The 24713-nt window shown below is 30.4% G+C and overlaps 1 pseudogene; it reads left to right on the plus strand.

Annotated features, from left to right (window-relative positions):
- The first annotated feature begins 11524 nt into the window (after window positions 1-11524).
- Window positions 11525-20671, plus strand: LOC112785674 (pollen receptor-like kinase 2; annotated as a pseudogene).
- The last annotated feature ends 4042 nt before the right edge of the window (window positions 20672-24713 follow it).

Here is a 24713-nt window from a genome sequence, read left to right on the forward strand (position 1 = left end):
GTAAATAAAAAAATAATTTTTTAAAATTAATTTATTATGAATTTATAAATAAGTCTAACAATAAAAAAATTAAGAGTCGGGGTCAGCAGCATTATTCGATGAATAAAAAATAAAAATAAAAAATTTAAAATTTTACAAAATTAGTTATTTTTTAATTATCAATTTTTAAATTAAAAAAATTAAATATTTTTATTAAAAGTAGAAAAATAAAAAAAAGTACAGTAATATTCAGTAAAAAAAAAGATCAAATCTTTAAAATTAATTTATTCTACGTTTTTAAAAAAGTCCAGCAATTAAAAAAAATCAAGGGTCGGAGATTAGCATTATTCGATAAGTAAAAAACAAACATAAAAAAATTAAGAGTGAACTACTAACTTGGTCCCTCACCATTTTGCACAATAACAAAGCAACCCCTGACGAATATTGTAATCCACTTCGGTCCCTATTCCATGCCTCTGTCACACAAGCCGGTCTTTGAGGGTGAATCTCTGGCAAGAATGAATGGAAAACGCTGAGCTGGCACGGTGAGCGTGTGTGAGCTGGCTAACGTCGACGATTGCTGCATACATGGACTACTGAAATGGTCAGGGGGTTAGTTGTCCGAGTCCACGTCAACATAAAACGTGGTCGTTTTGAGGGGAGGTGCCATCTTATTCGTTGTGGGTATTCGTCCCTCTCCGTCTGACTAATTTGTGAAGCCCTAATTCGCCATGAGTAGCATGAGAGAGCATACTTCAAAGTCCGTTCACGAAATTGGAAGAGACGTAGTCAACGACGAAAGCAGGAGTGCAACCACCGGCTCTTCTGGAAGTGTTGGACCGCGGAAGACGACGAAGAAGAAGAGGTTCAATGCTCCGCGGTGCTATTGTGGAACTCATGCAATTCTGTTCCTATCTTCGACGGAGCTTAACCCTAATAGGTTGTTTTATAGATGTCCCAACTTTAAGGTGATTTGAATTTTTAATTAAGTTCGTTTGATGTGGCCTCTGGTAACATGTTCTTACCATTATTTGTAAACATTGCAGAGTTCAGGGTCACACTGCAAATACTTTGCGTGGCTCGATGATTTCGTGGCGTTGTTCGATTTTGAAGGCTCCAAATTGTTTGGTTTTGATAGTGGAAAGCAACCCGAAGATCAGCACGTGGCTGCAGCTGAGATGCTTGGCGGAAAAGTGAGGGAGCTAGAGCATACAGTAGATGCTTTAGAACTGCAAGTTAAGAGATGCAAACATGTGCAGAGTGACCATAGGTGTTTTAGTAGTGCAGCAGTTGTTGCATTTTTCTGTGGAATTATAGTTGCAAACTTCGTTAGGACATTAAGTTAGAGGATGACTATATGAATTGATGCTAAGACTGTTATCTTGTTATGATATTTGATTTGGAGATAATCAAACACAGATGTTGTTTAATGTTATTATTGTTAATTATTGTGGACATATGAAGCTGAAAATAGGCTTATGAAAAGCAAACACAATTCATATATTATATTAGGTTCATTCACAAGCAACACAAAAAAAAAGTTCTGAAAATGTAGCAACTAATATTCAGGGGGCAGCGTATAACCCTTTACAAAAGCCCCTTTACAAAAGCGAGATAACACATAATTTATCAGTTTTCTACTTGAGGCCTAAAGTTGCCAAAACAAAGCCAAATCAACACAAAAGTAACACACAAAACATATGAAATGAGTTTGTCATATCCCTGTATAGATTATTTCTTTCTTGGTGGGATGAACCCAGGAGTTGGAATAAACTTGAAAAGCCTTGAAGCAGTCCCAGAACTTGCTGCCTGCATTGTCTCCGTGGATATGCTATTTGGTGTTGGTGGAAAAGAAGGCCTGATCCCCATTGGTGGTTGAGCAAATTGGTTTTTCGTTGGTGGAGCAGAAGGCCTGACCCCATTGCTGGTTGAGCAGATTGGTTAACCACTGGTGGAGCAGATGTGGGAGGCACTGGGGGCCTTACAACAGGGTGCTTCCTCCTTTGCAGCTGGTTCACATGTTCAGTAAAAATGGCATGTTGTGGTGGCCTGTGATTCAAGTTGATTGTATCTAATGCATGCTAAAACAGTAAAAGAAGGCAGTTATGTATTGAGAAAATATTGGATAAAGAGAAGTTATATTCACACAACAGTACCTCTTCTGCTTGTGGTGCAGTTTGTGAGAGGGGTATCTCATCCACATGATCATGATTAAGTGAAGGATTAGACCTTCTAATCGCTTTAGGTTGTTTTTTCTTATTTTTCTTTGCTTTTGCCTAGACCAAGAACTTTGCAATCAGATAACAAAAATTACGAAAAGGACTAAAAATGAAAAAATATTTACCAATGGACAACTTTGAGGTGCATCTGCACTAGTTCCCTGTTGTGCTGATCCTAATGACATGGATAAGTAATAGTTTAGTAAGACAAATCGAACCCTGACCATTATAAAACCAGACACTTAAGACCCTGACCATGTCTATAATATGGCAAATCAAACCCCAAGTTACCTGCGGTGTGTTCTGGCTAGGGACATTGGTGACTACAATCTGCAACTTAGCAGCCCTTCTCTCTTTCTTGGTCATGGGTGTCCAGTTTGGGTTCTTAGTTTCATTTTTGCAGGTCTTGTAGTAATGCCCACTTTGGCCACGCTTACTGCATGTGACTTCAAAAGTCTTCTTTGCCTTGTTTGGGTGCATTTCTTTCTCAACTGGATCCACTTTTCTTTTCATTTTTGGGCGGTGTGCAGGTCTCTTTATTGGTGGAGGATCACATGGAACTACAGTAAATGGAATCCAGTACTCCTCACTGTTCACAGGTTTGATGCAATGTTTGTACGTGGCCCTAATGGACTCCATTGTCAGCCACTTATGTACAAAATCCTCTGGCTGCAAGCCAATCTTGTACATGGCTGCTACTGCATGCCTGCAAGGCATTCCTGAAACAAAGTACGGGGTTTTACTATGGCAATAATCAGGTGTACAAGACGAAGAGGTAATGAGCTAGGACATAGAATTACCTGTGAGTTGCCATACGTTGCAAGTACATGTTCTTTGCTACAGATTTACCCCTACCTTGTGGTTTCCCCTATGTACCTCAAATAGAACTCTGTCGCTATCTCCGGCCCAAATTTCTCTCCACTTATTGGCACTAGGCTTAATAAATTCGTCCAATTTTTTTTGTTGCACAGGGGCCAATAGACCAAAACAAGCCTCCAATTTTCTTTTATGTGTGGCCATTTTTCTCATCAGGTAGCAACGTAAGTCCTCACACATCGTAAGAATTGGTTTTCTACGGTATTCGACAATCTTCGCGTTACATACCTCGCACATGTTATTCGTGATGTTGTCAACTTTGGGTCCATAGCTGAAGTAAGCCTTAGTCCACACTGCAGGCTCAAACCTTTGAAGATACTCCCAAGCTCCAATGTTAACTTTCTTCATTTTCTCCATAGTAGTGTTGAACTCTTGGAATGTGCTGCATCGTGCACATTCCCAGACCAAATTCTTCGTTTGCTGATCCTTGAAATGCTTTATAAAATTCTTCCAGATATGAAGCACACAGTTCCTGTGGTGTGCATTAGGCATAACTTCTTTAATAGCCAGCTCCAAACCCTTCAAGCATCATACATACAAATTAGTAAACAAATGATTACCAACCATGAACATAGTTCAACACTAAAATTAACATAGTTAATATACACATGTTACCTTTTGCTAGTCCGAAATAAAATTCCAGCCAAACTATGTCACTTCTCCCAAGTCCTCCTGTAAGAGTGTCAAGAACCATTTCCATATGTCTTTGCATTCGTTGGGGACAACTGCAAATGCAATGACGAAGAAGTGGTTATTGGCATCTTGTCCAACCGCACTTAAGAGCTGGCCGCCATAGTACCCTTTCAGAAAGCATCCATCTAAGCCGATAAGAGGTCTGCAACCCTCTTTAAACCCCTTCTTAGATGCGTCCAGACTTATATACAACCTATCAAACAGTGGAAAAGAAACTGGCTGGGGAATTGTCTCCACTAATGCTGTTGTGCCCGGATTACTCCTATGCAGTTCATTCAGGTAATCACGCACTTTTCCATATTGGTCCCTTGCATTACCAATAACAACTTTCCTAGCAACTTTAAGGTCCCTAGCAATCATTCTTGGGTTCAGCTGGATGTTGTATTCTTCTATCATATGCTCCATTGCATGTCTTGGCTTCATGTCAGGTTGAATGAGAAGTTTTTTAATTAGCTTAGATGCCACCCATTGACGGTCAACCATGTTACTACCATAGTCCCGAGCACAAGAATGCTCATAAATTAAGGTCTTCACCTGGAAGCATCTACTGGCAGAATTCCAAGAAATATAAATCAACCAAGGACATTTATCAGCTGCACATGCTGCCCTCAGTCTATGCTTCTCATTCTTAATGTATAACACGCCCTTCCTCTCATGCACGAAGTAGTCTTTTAGTGCCTTTTTGAAAATCTCAATTGTTGGAAACAACTGTCCAACCTTGAATTCAACCTCACCATATTCAGTATCTTCATCAAATGGATCATACGCCGTCTTACCCTTGTCCTCTGAAGAGATTGGACTGTTGAAGGCCTCACTCTCATACTCATATGGCTTTTCATAATCACTATCCATCTCCACATTAGTAGGAACCGAGCCAGACTGATGAACCCCTTCCCCCAGGTTATTTTTTCCAGTACCCTTTGTCCCTCCTACAGGGGTTGGTTCCTGACCTCTTCTTGGGCCCCAACATTTGGCCCAGCCAGAATTATGGCCTTCCATTGATCCATCATGCAGCCCATCCCTAAGTATATGTCTTCTTCTCACACCTGAATACCTTTTAGATGTCTTCTTCTTAGCAGATGAAGAAGCCTTATTACCCCCAACCTTCTTCTTAGCTGAGCCTCCTTTTCTCCCTTCACCATCTGTGGTCCTAAGTTCCTCATCACTACCCTTGTCATCTGTCTCATAACTACCAGCCTCTTCATCCACTTTTCTCTTATTTGACAATGATTTCTTTGGTACCCTCTTTTTTTTCTTTGCTCTTACCCTTTCTTCATTGCTGCTGTCATCTGTCTCATACCCAGGAGGAGGAGGCTTATAAGGCTCATCCTCTGTTGTCTCATATCCATCATCAGAGGACGATGATGATGAACTCACCACAACAGTACCAGGGGCCACACCATCCTCTATTACTTCATCCACATCCACTTCGTGTTCAAAATAAATATGCAATTCATCAATGTCCCTGTTCATAAGCTTATTTTCCCTCATCTGGTTAATCTCCATATCCCCCTTCATAGCATGAAGACCAACCTCCATGTTGGGTGCTCTCATATCTAGTCAAAACATCTCTTTATACCCTGTATATCCCAACTCCTTAAACAATGTCACCAGGTCAAAAAAGTTCACATAATCTAGGTCCAGCGGGGGAAACCTCTTCACTTTTCCATGCATGTAGCATAGACCTCCCTCAGAATCATTCTAAAATCTCCCCCCATGATGAAACACCGGAATGATTAAATATTCAGACATCTGCGAAAAATAAACATGCATAACAATCTGAGAATCATTTTTTCCTAAATTCACCACAGTCAAAATTAGTGGAATCTATTTCTAACTTTCTCTAATGTGTGCTTAAAATAATACATAATCAACCCTGATTAATCACGTTGGACATTTCTTAATTAGGTTTCATGTTTTCTTTATACAGGGCCACAACTGAGTTGTAAAGCTCAATGGTGGTGTGTCAAAGTGAGTTAATAGGACCACATAAAGCAGAAGAAACAAGTGGTCCATGGAGAAAGGGGCTTACCTAGACTGTCACAAGCACCGTTAGTCAACTCCTCCAAGCGCCGTCAGTGCACCGTCAACCTCCGTCAACGACAACGACGTCAGCTTCGTCAATGTCCACCCCAGTAACAACGTCAACACAACTCTCTAACTCCCCAAAGTAAACAATGATTACAAAGGTAAAAACGTTCTCTCCTAGGGTTTACTGGTAATTCTGAAGGGTAAATGAAGGGTTTTCATGGAATGGCACACTATGAATTAAACTTTTTTGGCACCTCCCCTCAAAACGACCACGTTTTATGTTGACGTGGACTCGGACAACTAACTCCCCGACCATTTCAGTAGTCCACGTATGCAGCAATCGTCCACGTCAGCCAACTCACATACGCTCACCGTGCCAGCTCAGCATTTTCCGTTCATTCTTACCGGAGATTCACCCTCAAGGACCGGCTTGTGGGACGGAGGCATGGGATAGGAACCGAAGTGGATTAGAATATTCGTCAAGGGTTGCTTTGTCATTGTGCAAAATGGTCAAGAGTCGGGTTGGTAGTTCACTCAAAAATTAAAATTTTATAAAATTATTTTTTATTTTTAAATTTTTACAGTAAAAAATTAAATTTTTTTATTAAAAGTAGAAAATAAAAAAAGTCTAATAATATTCAGTAAATCAAAAAAATAGATTTTAAAATTAATTTATGATAAATTTAAAAATAAGTTCAAAAATAAAAAGTCAAAAGATCACTGAGTTAGCATTATCCAATGAATAAAAAAATTAAAATTTAAAATTTTATATAATTAATTATTTTTTTATTTTTTTATTTTTAAATAAAAAAATTAATTTTTTTATTAAAGGTAGAAAAAATAAAAAAAAACCAACAATATTTAGTAAATAAAAACAATTAAATTTTTTAAAATTAATTTACTATAGATTTTTAAATATGTCCAACAAAGTCAAGGGTTCGGCGGCCAGCATTATTCGATAAATAAAAAATTTAAAATTTTATAAAAGTAATTATTTTTTAATTTATAATTTCTAAATAAAAAAAATTTAATTTTTAATTAAAAATAAAAAAATAAAAAAAAGTACAACAATATTCAACAAACAGAAAAATTAAATTTTTAAAATTAATTTATTCTACATTTTTAAAAATGTCCAATAACAAAAAACTCCAGGGCCATGGTCCAGTATTATCCAATAAATAAAAAATAAAAATAAATAATTTAAAATTTTATAAAGTTAATTATTTTTTTATTTTTAAATTTTTAAATTAAAAAAATTAATTTTCTTATATTAAAAGTAGAAAATTAAAAAAAGTCCAGTAATTTCTTTTATTAATAAGTCAAACAATAAAAAAGTCAAGGGTCTGTTGGACCAACATTATCCATTGAATAAAAAATAAAAATAAAAAATTTAAAATTTTATAAAATTATTTATTTTTTAATTTTTAGTTTTTAAATTAAAAATTAAATTTTTTATTAGAGGTAGAAAAATAATAAAAAAAAGTCCAGCAATATTCAATAAATAAAAAATTAACTTTTTAAAATTAATTTACTATAAATTTTTAATAAGTCTAACAATAAAAAACCCAGAAAACCAGTATTATCCAGTGTATAAAAAAACATTTAAGAATTTTTTTTATTAAATGAAGAAAAATAAAAAGGTCCACCAATATTCAGTAAACATGAAAATTAAATCTTAAAATTAATTTAGAGGTAAATACCAAATCGGTACCCGAAAGATTCTGGCGCTGACAAAATGGTATCTTACTTTTGTTATTGACAAAATAGTCCTTAAAAGATTTTAAAATTTGACAAGCGTATCCCCGAACTCGCCGGAGCAAATCTCCGGCAAACACAATGCTGACATGGCCACCGTATTTTGGTGACATGGCAAACCACCCCCAAACCCTAGCCCTCCCTCCCCAATGCAGACTCTCCCTCCATCTCCTCCCCATCGCAGCCCTCCCCTACCCAACGGAGCCCCCCTCCCCTCCCCCTCCATCCCCATTGCAGCCCCAACACACTCCCCCTTCCCTTTGTCTCTCCATCGCTGCCCCCTTCCCTCTCCCTCTCCATCGTTGCCCCCTTCCCTCTCCCTCCCATCGCAGATCATATAAAGGCACAGAGAGAAGCATGCACAACAGAACACAAAATCACAATTCAAATTACAATCTACCAATACCATTTATGTTTCTTTCCAAATGTATTACAATATTCCATCAATTACATTAAAAAAAAGAAGAAAAAGAAAAATTTACCTACAAACTCCCCAAATTTCTTACCAAGATGATCATGTAAAGCACTCTCATCAATCCCTTGGTGATAGTAACTCTTGCAAACGGTAAAAAATGTTCTGCACCAACAATCTCACCAAATTCACAATGACCAACACACCCACAATAACCGTGAAAAACTGCAGAAACGAGTTCTGTGTATCAATTGCTATAATAAGCAAAACCAAAGAAATCACAAAGACAAAGTTACATATGAACATCAAAAGCGTGACCCAGAGGTAAGTGATGAACAAACGCTTGAAGATTTTGGGGATTGCAGAGATAGTAGAGGAAAATGAGACAACTTTGCTGGTGTAGAGGGAAGCGACGGTAAAGACGGCGGCGGCGGTGGAGTGGAGAGAGAAGGCGAAGAGGAAGAAAAGGTAACAGATTTCTGGGATGTACAGGAATTGTAGCTCCTCTAGTGCTAGATCCATTCTTCTTCTTCTTCTTCTTCTCAGATTCTCGTTCTGTTCTTCTCTGATCTGAGAGAGAAAATCGAAAGTTTTGGTTTGTAGTTGCTTTGAAAGGATGGAATTTTGAGAAATTAGATTGTTGTTCTTTTTAATTACAGAAATGAGATGAGATGAGATGAGATGATATGAGAGGGAGGGAGAGGGAAGGGGGCTGCGATGGGAAAGGAAGGGAAAGGGAAAGGGGGCTACGATGAGGGAGGGGGAGGGATTAGGGTTTGAAATAATATTTTTAATTACAAATTCCAACTCAAAATAAACTTCTCTTGTCAGCAAAAACTGGTGAATACGTAAGCATCTTACTCGCCGGAGCCATGGTCCGGCAAACTCGAGGACACGCTTGGCAAATTTTTAAAACATTCAGGTATCATTTTGTCAATAACAATAGTCAGGTACCAAAATGTCAGCGTCTGAATCTTTCGGGTACTGATTTGGTCATTACCTCATTAATTTATACAACATTTTTAAAAAAGTCCAAGAATAAAAAAGTCAAGAGTCTGGAGTCTAACATTATCCGGTGAATAAAAAAATAAAAAAATTTAAAATGTTATAAAATTAATTTTTTATTATTTAATTTTAAATAAAAAATTAATTTTTTTACTAAAGGTAGTAAAATAAAAAAAAAAGTCCAACACTATTCAGTAAATAAAAAATAAATTTCAAAGTTAATCTATTCAAAATTATTAAATAAGTCCAACAATAAAAAAACTCAAGGATCCGGGTCCAACATTATCTAGTGAATTAAAAATAAAAATTTAAATTTTAAATTTTATAAAATTAATTATTTTTTAATTTTTGAATTTTTTAACCACAAAAATTATTTTTTTATTAAAAAAATAAAAAATAAAAAAACGTCTAACAATATCCAATAAACAAAAAAATTAAATCTTTAAAATTAATTTATTTTACATTTTAAAAAAAGTCAGGGATCCGGAGATTTAACATTATCCGGTGAATAAAAAATTCAAAAATTTAAAATTTTAGAAAATTATTTTTTTATTATTTAATTTTTACATTAAAAAATTAAACTTTTTATTAAAGGTAAAAAATAAAAAAAGTCCAGCAATATTCGATAAATAAAAAAAATTAAAATTAATTGATTATAAATTTTTAAATAAGTCCAACAATAAAAAAGTCAAAGGTCGAGGTCAACATTATTTGGTGAAATAAAAAAAATAAAAAATTTAAATCTTTATAAAAGTAATTTTTTAATTTTTGAATTTTAATTAAAAAACTATTTTTTTTCTTATTAAAAGTTGAAAAATAAAAAAGTTCCAATATTTAGTAAAGAAAAAAAAATAAATCTTTAAAATTAATTTATTCTAAAATTTAAAAAATGTTCAACAATAAAAAAATCAAAAGTCCAAGGGCCTGCATGATCTGATGACTGAAAAACAAACACAAAAAAAAAATTAGAGTTTTATAAAAATATTTTTTATTTTTTTTAATTTTAACATTAAAAAAATTAATTTTTTTATTAAAAGTAGAAAAATAAAAAAAAATCTAGCAATATTCAATAAATAAAAAATTAATTTTTCAAATTAATTTATTATAAATTTTTAAAAAATTTCAACAATTAAAAAGTTAAGAATCTGGGGCAGCAATATCTAGTGAATAAAAAATAAAAATTAAAACATTTTAAAATTATTTTTATTTAACTTTTAAAAATTAAATTTTTTACTAAAGATAGTAAAATAAAAAAAATTATGTAATATTTAGTAAATAAAAGTATAATCTTTTAAAATTAATTTATTAAAAATTATTAAATAAGTCCAAAAATAACAAAAAAAACTTAAGAGTATAGAAGTCCAGCATTATTCAGTGAATAAAAAATAAAAATTTAAAATTTTATAAAATTGTTTATTTTTAATTTTTGAACTTTTAAATTAAAAAATTCAAATTTTTATTAAAAAATTAAAAAGGTCCAACAATATCCAGTAAACTAAAAAATTAAATTTTTAAAATTAATTTATTCTACAGTTTAAAAAAATTCCAACAAAAAAAAGTCAAGGATTCAGGTCTAGCATTATTCGGTGAATAAAAAATAAAAAATTTAAAATTTTATAAAATTATATTTTATTATTTAATTTTTACATTAAAAAATTAAAAAAAGTCCAACAATATTCAGTAAATAAAAGAAATTACTTTTTAAAATTAATTTATTATAAACTCTCAAATAAGTCCAACAATAAAATAATCAAAGGTCCGTTGGCTAGTATTATTCGAGGAATCAAAAAACAAAAATATAAAATATAAAATTTTATAAAATTAATTATTTTTTAATTTTTAAATTTTGAAGTTAAATAAATTAATTTTTTGTTAAAAGTGAAAAAAAAAAGTTCAGCAATATTCGGTAAATAAAAAATTTAAATCTTTAAAGTTAATTTATTCTATATTTAAAAAAAAGTCTAGCAATATTTTGTAAATAAAGAAATTAAATTTCTTAAATTAATTTATTATAAAATTTAAAAAAGTCTAGAAATAAAAATGTCAAGGGTCCGCAAGATAGCATTATCCGATGAATAAAAACCAAAAATAAAAAATTTAAATTTTTTACAATTAATTTTAGTTTAAATTTAAATTTTAAATTAAAAAAATTAAATTTTTTACTAAAGGTAGGAATAAAAAAACCAGCAATATTCAGTAAATAAAAAAATTTTAAAATTAATTTATTATAAATTATTAAATAAGTCCAACAATAAAAATAGCCAAGGTTCGAGAGTGCAGCATTATCCAATGAATAAGAAACAAAAATAAAAATTTAAAATTCTATAAAATTAATTATTTTTTAATTTTTGAATTTTTAAATTAAATAAATTAATTTTTCGTTAAAAGTGAAAAAATAAAAAAAATTCAGCAATATTCAATAAATAAAAAAATTAAATCTTTAAAATAAATTTATTCTATATTTATAAAAAAGTCCAACAATATTTTTTAAATATAGAAATTAAATTTCTTAAATTAATTTATTATAAATTTTAAAAAAAGTCCAGCAATAAAAATGTCGAGGGTCCGAAGGTCAGTATTATCCGGTGAATAAAAAACAAAATAAAAAATTAAATTTTTTGTTAAAGGTTGGAGTGAAAAAAAAACCAGCTATATTCAGTAAATAAAAAATGAATTTTAAAAATTAATTTATTAGAAATTATTAAATAAGTCTAACAATAAAAATAGCCAAGAGTTCGGGAGTCCAGCATTATCCAGTGAATAAGAAACAAAAATAAAAATTTTAAAATTTTATAAATTAATTACTTTTTTAATTTTAAAATTTTAAATTAAGAAAGTTAAATTTTCTTATTAAAAGAAAAAAAATAAAATAAAATTTCAATAGTATACAGTAAACAAAAAAATTAAATCTTTAAAATTAATTTATTCTACAATTTAATAAAAGGCTAGCAATGAAAAAGTCAAGGGTTTAGAGTTTAGCATTATCTGGTGAATTAAAAAATAAAAAATTTAAAATTTCATAAAATTAATTTTTTATTATTCAATTTTTATATCAAAAATTTATATTTTTTATTAAAGATAGAAAAATTAAAAAGATAGTCCGTAGTATTCAGTAAATAAAAATAAATAAATTTTTTAAATTAATTTATTATAAATTTTTAAATATGTCAAACAATAAAAAGTCAAGGCTTCATTGCTAAAAAATTTAAAATTTTATGAAATTAATTATTTTTTAATTTTTTACTTTTAAAATTAAAAAAATTTAATTTTTTATTAAAATAGTAAAATAAAGTCCAACAATATCTAATAAACAAAAAAAATAAATCTTTAAAATTAATTTATTCTATATTTTTAAAAAAGTTCACCAACATTAAGTAAATAAAAAATAAAATTTTTTTAATTAATTTATTATAAATTTTAAAAAAGTCAAGAAATAAAAATGTCAAAGGTTTCGGGTGTCAACATTATCCGATAAATAAAAAAATAAAAAAAATTAAAATTTTATAAAATTAAAGTGAGGCACAATTATAACTCTTGCGTCTACCATGAGATACGTTTTCATATGCTCACGAGGAATAAATGAGGGGATCCTAACCTCCTACCATCTCGTTAGGGGCGATTTTATAATATCAGGCGGGACAAAGAAGAGGATCCTCACCTTCCACCATCACCTGGGGTTGCACTTTTAAAAAAGAGTGTTCATATAAAAGATTTATTTCTTTCTTTAATCAGTTATATATATATATATACAACCTATCTCCTCTACACTCTGATATCTTTTGTTTAATCAATGCAGAACTCTTACTAAACCACCCTAGTTAACCTATCCATAGTACTTTGTAATCCTAAGTCACCGGTTGTAAACATTAAATAGAAACTACCTCTTTTATCCTATTGAATATACCCTTACTCGTCCTAAAGCTTAAACACTAGTTATCATACCTTAAAAGTAATTACAGAGGTTTGGAAAGTTAGAAAAATGGTTCAAAATTTCAAAAATTTACCTTTCAGAAAACAAGGGTTCCACGTACACGTCACTCTATCCGCATCGCGAGCCTCTCAAACAGCAAGCTTTCCCCACGTCACGTGCCATATGGTCGCATACACGGCTTTGAAAATGGGCATCCCACGTACGCGTCACCCCTCTGCGTACGCAAAACCTCTGGGTAGAGCCCAATGGCTACGTCGCGTGTGTGTTCACGTACACGAGCTACGTAGAATGGGTAAAAAGCTGTTAAGTCCATAAATTCAGTTTTTTGCACCTAACTTCCGACGTTCATAACTTTCTCTACAAAACTCCGATTCCCACAAAATTTATATCGTTTCAAAGCTTTTGAAATTATCTTTAATTTGAAATAAATTTCATTCAAAACTTAAATTCAAGGCTCGAGTTATAGACTGCCCAAATTGGTTAAAAATCAAGTTTTATTAAAAATCACCAAACCACAAATTTTCCAAATTCTCAATTCCAAGACCCTTATTTCCTAACCAAAACAGTACCAAACATGTTCAAACCATATTCATATACCATCCATTCGTTCCACAACATATCACATCCCAACCCTCCAATCTAATCAACTTTTACAATCACAATTTTCACAAATTTTAACATCAAACACCAAAAATCTACATTTCATGTTCATGTCATAACTAATCAATCCAACCAACCAACTCAACCCCCATTTACATTAAATTCGACAATTATCATCATTATTCACTAAACATAATAATTCATATATTCATCTTATCCTATGGTCAACTAGCCTAAGTATTCATGACACATTATATCTTAATTATAAGAAACTAAAGTCATACCTTGGCCGATTCCTTCCTAAACCCAAAATTACCAAAATTCAAGCTTCAAAATTTTCAATCAACTCCAATGATTCTAGCTACCAAGGATTTATTATAAGAGCTCCAATTTGACAAATTCAACTCTAATTCAACATAAACGAACTCAAACTAGTCCATACAATTCAATAATTTAGCACTTGGGCACACAAAATTAGATAACGCACAAGGGTTTAGAGTTTTCTTAATTTACCCATTGATGATTGGAGTAAAACCCAACAATTATCCAATGTTAGATTGTATCTAAATCACCAAAATCTTTAAAATCACTCAAAACTCAAACTAATTTCGTGAAAAAGAGGAAAACAGAAAACTGGGCACGAATTATAAAAAAACTTACCACTTAATTTAAATAAAATTAAAGAGGATTCTGAAATGAACGCGTAGCCGCAAACGACTCGTCAATCGGAGTTCCGGATTGAAAGTTATGATGAAAGGAAGAATGAATTGGAAATTAAATGAGGTTTTGGGGTTTTCTTCAAATCTCTCTTCACTGCATAAAGGAAATAATGAAGAAGAAAGAAGGCTGTTAGCCAGCCATATATGAGGATTAGGTGAGTTGGCTTAGGCCCATTTGGGCTCGGTTCGTTCGATTTAGTCTGTTGGCCTAATTTTAGGCCAAAATTTTTAAAATTAGTGTGAAAATTCGTATTTTTAATATTTCTATCTTCCTAAATTATAAAATTTAATTTTCTAATTTCTTTAATTAACTATTAATTTATTGAATAATTATTTATTAATTTTACGAATTTTTTACATCTTACCCACCTAATTAAGAATTTTGTCTCCAAAATTTAGATTCAGTTACCTAAAAATAGGTAAGGGTAGTCTGCCCTCATTTCTGATCAAGTTCTCGGGTGTGTTCCTCGTCTCTGATTCTATTCCAAATAACCCTTACTAATGAGACTCCTTTCCTGCGTAGCCGTTTAACATTGGTATTGTCAATTCTAACCGAAGTTACTTGAAGCATTAGATTCTCTCTCAGTTGCACCGATTTAGGTTCTAATATGTGATTGCCATTAGAAATGTACTCTTGAAACTACGGGACGTGAAATACGTCGTACCAGTTCGAAAGATGTGGGGGTAGAGTTACCCGATATGCCACTGACCTAATTCTCCTTAGTAAAGTTAGAATAAATTATGAAAATTTAATTTATTCTTTTTTTTTCATTCAAAAAATTTGAGACGAAAAATATAATAATAAAAAATATAATTATAAAAAATTGACAAGAATAATGAAAGAAAAAAAATAAGTTGTGTCTCTTGTTAATTTCTATGTGTCCTTCCTGTCAGGATAGACACAAAATACACTAATTCAATGTCTTTAGACACATTGTCTTTATCCATGTCTCTTCTATCAAACACGATTTTGTGTCTCTGTATCACTATCTCAATGTCCTGTTTCTATAAATAAACGCAGCCTAAAAAATCAACGTAAGTATTTCAACTTACATAGTTGGAGGTTGTAAACTCTATTTTTTCCTTTTTTTTTCATTCCATTTTTTTCTTCTAAAAATGGTGACCGAAAATTTAGGGATATTTTTTTTAATAAAAAAGACACGAAATTAAAATCATCAACCAAAGATATTCTAATTAAAAGAAGAAGTAAATAAATGTTAAGAGAAATTACTTGGTATTGCTTGGTGTATTTACAGACCGTGCCAAGCTCGTCTATGTTTGTAACACAGGTTTACTTTTGCTGCCCAAATTTACAGTCGATAGTCTAAGCAAAAACAATAAATATTATTCAGTAAAATCAAAGAAATTACATGAGGTTTTAGAAAAACTTAGCAGAAAAAGAAAAAGAACTTTATATAAGAAAATTAATCTTACGTCTGCGATAAATCATATCGCGTGTCTGTCAAGTCACGGTCATCCGGAGCAACATTTATTTTGTTAGCACTGTCATTTTTTCTCTTTGTTCCTTTTTCTTTTTATTTTCTTTTTTCAACATTTCTTTTTATTTTTCACTTCTGACAATTCATACAAAAAGTTTTGATTTAAAATCAGGATGAACCTTAATTAAAAAATAAATAAACCGAAATTATTTTAAGATTTGAACAAACAGTGAAATAGACTCAATACTTAACAAGCACACATAAACAAGTTCAGCAAATCCAAGTGAAATTAAACCAAATTAACCTCAAATAAATTTAAAAATGAACCGAAATTATCAATACTTATCACATCATCAAGTGAACCTCAATTAATTCATAAATAAACCAAAATTATTTTAGATTTGAACAAGCAGTCAAAAAGACTCAATCAATAAAAACAAAACATATATTTATAACAACAAAATAATCATTTCTGAATCTTACTCATCTTCGGATTCAATTTCGCTTTCCAAATCTGTCAGAACAATTTTCTTTTTTTTCGCGGTATTTTTTCTATTTCTTCTTCTTCTCTACAGTACATACAAAAAATTTTGTTAAAATAACAATATAAAACTTTAAATAAATAGATAGTTTTCGATAAGTGATGGAGAGAAGTATACTCAGATTCAGAAAAAGTTTTTTTTTTCGAAGACAAATGCAAGATGACAAGTTTCTTTTTTCCTTTCATCTTTTTCTTCGTTTCTCCCTTCTTTTCTTCTATCTCTTCCCCCTCAATTATGCTCTTTTCACAATTTTCTAATACAAAAGCTTATTTAGTTAGCACAATAATTTAAAAACATCTGAACTAAAATTTCAAGGAAAATAATTTTTTTTTTATTTACCATTTCATTATTTGTTTCAAGGGCAATCTGGTCCACTAGTCTTCTCTGTGTCCAGTATGCCACCCATGGTGGTCTGGGAGTGTCATCTGCTACTGGATGAGAAAACTTCATTTCATGAAAATATATTAACACCAACACAAAGACACAGCCGTCAACTAAAATTTTGTGTCTTGCTCTCTAAGCTTTGATCCCCTTGATCAGGAAGCTCAGCACATGAGATGCCAAAATTCATTGTCGGATTGTCTCCACATGAAGGATATGTGTCTTATGCACCGGGGAGACTATGCTTACTATTGTCGGCAACAAGAAGCATTTCTGGACGAAGACGAGGAAAGTTGTCTTGAATTTCAGCAAGTTTTTCTCCCCTTTAACACTCATATCAATCACAGATTTTGTCAAAGATGCCAAAGTAGCACTTTTGAAGCTGTCAACAATCTCCTTCTGCTGCTCATTCAGTTTGCTATACGCAACTTTTTCAAAAAAATGACCCCCTATAATATCTTAATATAAACAAATCAATTTAGATTTAAGCAAGCAGTAAAAAAGGTTCAAACATTAACAAGAACACATGGAATTCATTTTCTGTATCTAAATGAACCTCATTAAACTAAGAAATGAATCGAAATTATTTAAGGAATAAAAATTTTTATCAATACCAAATGAATGAACTGAAATATTTTAATATAAATAAATTAATATAAAAATAAAAAAAGATCAAAAAGAAAAAATACAAATGTAAAAGATAAAAAGTATAACACCGCCTGAATTTAGGCCCAGTGCATCTCCTATCTTGGCAGAGGTTATGTAGACTTTGGCATAGCAAGTGTCCAAAAATTCATGATAGAGATCAAAGGAAAGAATCAATTCCCTCAAGAGCTTGTGTGAGATATTCAATTCTGGGATATGTCTCAGCGCACCGAATTCCATTTCTTCAACGATAGCTTTCTTTCGTTCACCCAATTCGGTGAACACCCTAGCTATCGATCTCGTTGAGTAGCTCAAATCGTGAGTTTTCTACAAGGATTTGAAACATTATTTATGATATATTTATAATACAAAAATATAGTTGATTTAAGGTGTGTATGCTTACATTGTAATGTGGTTTCTCCTTTTTTGCGATGATTATCTTTTTCATTTTTGCTGTAAGGAATAAAAATTTGGTCAATACTTAACAGGTCATCCTTTTTATTTTTACTGTAAGGAATAAAAAATTTAGTCAATACTTAACAGTAGCATCAAATGAACCTCACTCAATTCACAAATGAACTGAATTTGGTTCAAATTTGAATAAAAACTAACTAAACAACCCCACATGAACAAGTTCAGCAAATTCAAGCAAAATGAAACCAAATAAATATAAATTAAACTAACAAATGAACCTAAATTTCTTAAGTAATAACAAATTTAGTCAATACTTAACGGTAGCATCAAGTGAGCCTCACTCAATTCACAAATGAACCGAATTCGGTTTAAATTTTAACAAAAACTAACTAAACAACCCGACATGAATAAGTTCAGCAAATTCAAGCCAAACTAAACCAAATGAACATAAATTAAACTAAGAAATGAACCTAAATTTCTTAAGGAATAACAAATTTGGTCAATACTTAACAGTAGTATCAAGTGAACCTCACTCAATTCACAAATGCACCGAATTTGGTTTAGATTTGAACAAAACGTCATAAACATTCAATCAGCAAGAAAAACACATTGAATTCATTTCTGCATGCAAGTGAACTCAATTAAACTAAGATATGAACTGAATTATTTATAAGAACCAATAAACTAAGAACACAGTTTCATTCGATGCCCCAGTTACGGAGAAAAACAAGAAAAAATAGAATCAGAGAAACTCGATCTACTAAACGAACTCGATCTGCTAAACCTTAAATCAAACTAGTAAAAATGCGAGATTTGCGAGAAATTAACTGAACATAATAACAATAGTTTTCTCAGTACCTTGTGGAATCTTTGTTCTTGTTTTTGTATGTTTTTTGTTGATGAATTCAAATGCACTACCAGATTTTGTTGTAGTTTCCGAAGAGACTTTGAAAGATTTTTGAGAGATTTTAAGAGGGATTTGAAATTTTTTTTATTGCAGTTTTGAGTTTGAAGAACGAACCATTTTTCATATTAGAGCACGAATTACAGTAGTAATGTTTGGGATTTTCAGCGCGTGTAACCACTCTCTTTAATAAGAATGGATTTTTTTGGTATTATGCCTACTTAGTTGGACTTGGATGCAAAAAGACTTAGAAGTGTAGCCCAACTGTAATAATTAATAGTTGTAGATAAAAATATTGAGATACATTTTTTTTCCATCAATACTTGTGAAAAGATAAACAAGTTTTGTTAATATTTTTATTGACACTTATTTTTTTACAAACATAGTGATAATGACCAAAATGTCAAAAAACATAACTAAAAATGTTATCTTTTAAATAATTATTGATCACTACAAAATATGTACTCATTTTATTAGCAATATATAAAAATATTATTATACATATTGTGCGAATCATACATTATGTATATGATTATATAAAAATTTTCTGGATTGACAGGTCAACTGGATCTTCCCGTGGAAGCAAGAAACATAGGATGAGGTTGTCATTTGTGAATAAGGAGGATGACAGGAAAGAGTTTAATATGCAAGATCTTTTGAAGGCCTCTGCTGAGATTTTGGGCAGTGGTTGTTACAGTTCATCCTATAAGGCTTCTTTGTTAAGTGGACCAATGGTGGTCGTGAAAAGATTCAAGCAGATGAACAATTGTAACAAGAAAGAATTCCAAGAATACATGAGAAGGATTGGGATGTTGTCCTAATTTGCATCCTTTGGTAGCTTTCTACTACAGAAGGGAAGAGAAGCTCTTGATTACTGATTTTGTTCCTAATGGCAGCTTGGCTGTTTGCCTTCACGGTCTGTTCGTCGCCAAGTAAACTACCATTTCTAACTATCAAATATTTATGCGCTGAGAATTTTAACTATGAAAAATTAGATTAATTAGTTTGGAAAAACTAAAAAAAAAAATTGGTAGATTATTTGATAGTTTTGTCCAACATTTTGTCAAACTAACTCAATCTATATTTGATGAGTATTGAATTTGTTTAAATTTTTTATGATTAGAATTTTTAATTTGTTAAATCTTTTATCGTCAAAAATAATACTTTATTCTAAATCCAAGAGATTTTCAGCCAATCATTAATTGTTTTGACTGAAATATTTATATACCACTTCATTCTTATTATATAGAACAAAAATTCTATATACACATAGAAAATCAGCAATCAAATTAGTTATCATGTATTTGTGTATAAATATATATGTTATTTAGTTTATTTTAAAAATATATTTTGTATTTTAATATATATTCTATATGAATGATTAATTTAATTTGGTAGTTGATTTTTTGTGTATACATAGGAGAATAGTTATTTATTTATTGAAAAAAAAAATTCAGGACACCAAGCATTGGGGCAACCAAGCCTTGATTGGCCAACAAGATTAAAGATAGTGAAAGGCATAGCACAAGGTCTTGAATATCTACACAAAGAGATGCCAAGGCTAATAGCAGTATATCACCACATGGACATCTAAAATCATCAAATATTCTTCTAAATGAAAACTATGAACCAATCCTAACAGATTATGGTTTAGTGCCAGTGATTAATCAAGAGCTTGCATCAGACATTATGGTAATTTACAAGTCACCAGAGTATTTGCAACAAGGCAGAGTTACAAAGAAGACTGATGTGTAGAGCCTTTGGATCTTAATCTTGGAGATCCTAACTGGAAAATTCCAAGCAAATTTCTTGCAACAAGGGAGAGAGAGTGAGTTGAGCTTAGCAAATTGAGTTGATTCAGTTGTTCCTGAAGAGTGGAGTGTGAGGTTTTTGATAAAGAAATGGGTACAAGCAAAGAAAATGAGGTTGAGATGGCAAAGCTATTAAGGATTGCATTGGCTTGTTGTGAAACTGATGTTGAAAAGAGATTGGATGTCAAAGAAGCTGTGAATAGAATCCAAAAGGTGAAGGAGAGTGGTGAAATTGATCTTAGTTAATAATAATATATAATGGGGGAGATTAATTAATATATGAATTGATCTTCTTAGTTATGATATGAATATGACGAAGCTAACAACAAAGTCTTGTTTCAAAGGCTAAGTGAGATTAGATTATGATGATGATGATGATTTGGATCAGGATGTGTTGATGATGATTACAATTGGGTTTGAGAAAAAAAGTGTGCTAGGCATGAAAGAATTGGTTGGAATGGATCATCCATGTATTTAGTATGTATGATTATTGGGTTTTCCAAATTTGTTTATTCTTTCGAAACTTTTTCTTTTCTTTTCTTGGTGTGAGAAATATGCAAAATTATGAGGAACAGAGGGTCTACAACCAATAATGATGTAATGCCATAGGTTGAAGTTGCAATTGAAGAGTATTTTGGGCAATTAACATTTTTAGTTAAAAAATTAGAAAAATACAAGACAAATACAAGAGAAAAACATTAGTCGCCTAACATTTTGAAACTGAGACATTCTTTTATTTTTTGTTATTCTTTTTTAAAAGAATTCTTTTTTAGTTATTAAAAGTTTGTTGGGATTTAGATTGCTATATATATAGTTTACACATATTAGTTGTATCTAAATTTTTAAATTATAATTCCACTCTTTATCTACATTTGTTACTGATTATTTATAATTTTATATAGACACACAACCACACTCATTGGATTTTGACTCTTTACACAGGACTAACTAAGCAATTTAAAATAAGAAATTGATTAGACAATATTTAGTGAATTATTCTTATTTTATAATTAATTTATAATACAGGTTTTATTCTTCATTGTACATAATAAATTACGGAATATAAAAATGGGAAAAGGGTTAAAAACAGTTAACAATTATTTTCTTAAACTGCGAAAATGATAGATATTGAACTGAAAAAAAAAATGAATTGCAAGTATTATAAATTGAATGGAACATATATTTTCAGTGATCAACATGAAACAAATAAATTTTCGTTACGTAAATAACTAATTATATATCATACGGAAATTAGAGTGTTGAGTATGATGGATAGACCTTGGCTAACTGGGATCGAGAGATAGAAATTAAATTAAATTTTTATATTTTATTTAGTATAAAATATATAAATTTATTTAAATATTTTTATTAGTTAAAAAAATAAAAATAAAATAAACAGAACAAAAAAAATAAAGTAGAGACTTTTACATAGGTGAAAATAAGTTAGATGGCTTATCATGACCTGCAATCTGATTGTATTTAACCTAATCTAATCTGATTTGTCATAAATTTTAGTCTCAAATTTATTTAAAAATCTAATTATGTTAATAGATCCGGTCAGACTCACAAAATAGCCTAATAAACCTATTAGGACTTGTCTGAGTCTGTTAAAATATAAATAAATATAAAAATAAATTTTTATAATTAAAACAGTTATTAAAATTTTAAATTTATTATACTTTATTATAAATATTTGTTTATATTTTAAATACTTTAAAAATTTAGATATTATTATAAGGATTGAATTTAGTATATTGCATATAAATATTTTTTAAACATTTTTTATTTTTTTGTTTTAGTAAAAAATTATATATATCAGACCTTTTATTAGACTTCAGGCCAGATCAAGTTCAATAACAGGTCATATTTAGTATTTAAAATAAGAGAAATTCTCCACATACAAGCGTTTTTTTATACAAATCTTTACAAGTGCACCTTCTTCTTCTTCTTGCGCACGTTCTTCTTCCTCTTCCTCTTCTTCTTCTTTTCTTTCGTTGCTTACCTTCTCTTTCTCCTTCTTCAACCATTACTGCACGTTTTCACTGCACATTCTTCTTCTTGCTGCACGTTCTTCTTCCTCTTCCTCTTCTTCTTTTCTTTCGTTTCTTGCCTTCTCTTTCTCCTTCTTCAACCGTTACTGCACGTTTTCACTGCACCTTCTTCTTCTTCTTGCTGCATGTTCTTCTTCCTCTTCTTCTTCTTCTTCTTCTTCTTCTTTTCTTTCGTTTCTCGCCTTCTCTTTCTCCTTCTTCATTTACATGCTTTTCTCTCTGTTTTCTTTTTTCATTATTCTCGATTTCCATTATTTTTTGACATCAAGCTCTGAAATCGTTTTTGAAGAAGAAGAAGCAGCAAAAGATGAGGAGGAGAAAGAGAAAGAGTTCTGAATTATGCATAAGGTATACTTCAAGGAATTTTGGGTGTATTTCTTAAATCCTTTGGGTGTAGTTTTTGTAATCCTTTGGGTGTATTTCTGTAATCCTTTGGGTGTATTTCTATAATCGTTTGGGTGAATTTCTGTAACCGTTTGGGTGTATTTCTGTAATCGTTTGAGTGTATTTCTAAAGTTTCATTATCTTCAAATTTGGCAAGAGACTCGTTTTCATAGAGGAAGAAGAAGAAGAGTCGTTTATAATGCATGGTGAGTAGCGCGCTTTGGAAACAGGAAGTGGTTGAATAACGTGCGTTTATTTACTCTTGAATGTGGGAATGTAATGCGTGTTTTTTGTTGGGCTTGTACCAACTTGTAAAACTTGTAAGCCAAAAAGACTTGTATGTGTAGCAGGCCTCTTAAAATAAAGTATATAATAGACTACAGGTCAAGCTTGTAACACCTTACCACACAGAATTTTACGCCTAAGACGTATATCAAAGGTGGTAAGACGCTACGACCTCTAAAAATAATATATATATATATTGACGGACCCAAAAAATTTTAATAATGGAAGCAAAAACATACTAAAATAAATTTTATTAAATATTAATATTTATATTATGTAATAGAAAATTAGAGATATAAAAATAAAAAAAATACTTTTTATTATAAACAATTTTTAAAAAATATTTTTTTGGCTATAGTCTAAAATCTGAACTCAAAATCTTAGTGAAATTATAAACAACTTATTGTTCCATGTTCTCAATCAACTACAATTTTATTATTTTTATATATTTAATAAATAAAAGAGTTAATCAATAGGCACGTTAAGTTTATTAATATACTAGTATTTATAATTTGAAGTTTAAATCATATTTAAGTACCAAAAGATTTAACTATATAGATTATCTCTCACTCAATTAAAAAGTTCATTTATTTATTATAATATTTATGAAAAGAATACTTTTTTAAATAAAAATAACGGTACAAATAAGACTGTTTCAAAGTTAAAATATATAACATTAATTAATAGATAATAAATAAATAATGTTCTTTCTTATATCAAATAATTTTTGAAGATGAAAAAAGATATTGATAATTTTATGTGTATTTAAAAAATTAATTTTTTAGTTTAGTAATTAATTAATTGGTTAGTTTAAAAAAAAGTACCTTATCACTACTTATTAAATTTTTTTTATTGAGTTGATTCATTTATTTCTAGTTTTAATACTATATCAGATTTAATAAGATAAATATTGTTCTAAACTTAATAAAATATTTTTAAAAATAAATTCTAAAATAATTATCTATAATTTATTATGGGACAAAAACATCATAATAAAAATAAAAATATATAGATATATATAATTTTTAGTTTTTCTTCAAAAAATTTCAATAGGGGCAATTGTCCCCTCTCCTCCTAAGGTAGGTCCGTGCTTTTATTTATATATATATATAACTAGGAGTTTTGAAAAAAGAGGTACGATAAAAACAAAATCGAAAATGTATCGCTCACAAAAAATAATAAGGTGGAAAGCTTATGCAGAAAACCAAAAGACAGATATATATAGAGTTCTAATGGATAAATATAATTCAAGTCCTAAACTCGACCTGCGAAACAAAGGCCGACCAGAGTATAAATACATATATACATAACCCATAAAGTATAACCCAAAAATAAGCACATATTTCTCCAAATCAACCTCTAAGAGGGACAAAATACAACATATACAAGGCAGAATATATATATATATATATATATATATATATATATATATATATATATATATATATATAAACAAAATATAAACACTAAGTCCCACAATTGTTCTTCGCTTCCAAAGAGTTTCTAGAATGCTTAAGGAGGTGCCATCCGTCGTGCATCTGAAAACAACAACATATGTATAGAATGAGAATCGGAGGTTCTTAGTATGGTAAATGTGCCCACATAGATAATATATAAGATCTCAGAAAAGTCAGAGG

Source organism: Arachis hypogaea, chromosome 20 (genome assembly GCF_003086295.3).
Source record: "Arachis hypogaea cultivar Tifrunner chromosome 20, arahy.Tifrunner.gnm2.J5K5, whole genome shotgun sequence".
Lineage (NCBI taxonomy): Eukaryota > Viridiplantae > Streptophyta > Magnoliopsida > Fabales > Fabaceae > Arachis > Arachis hypogaea.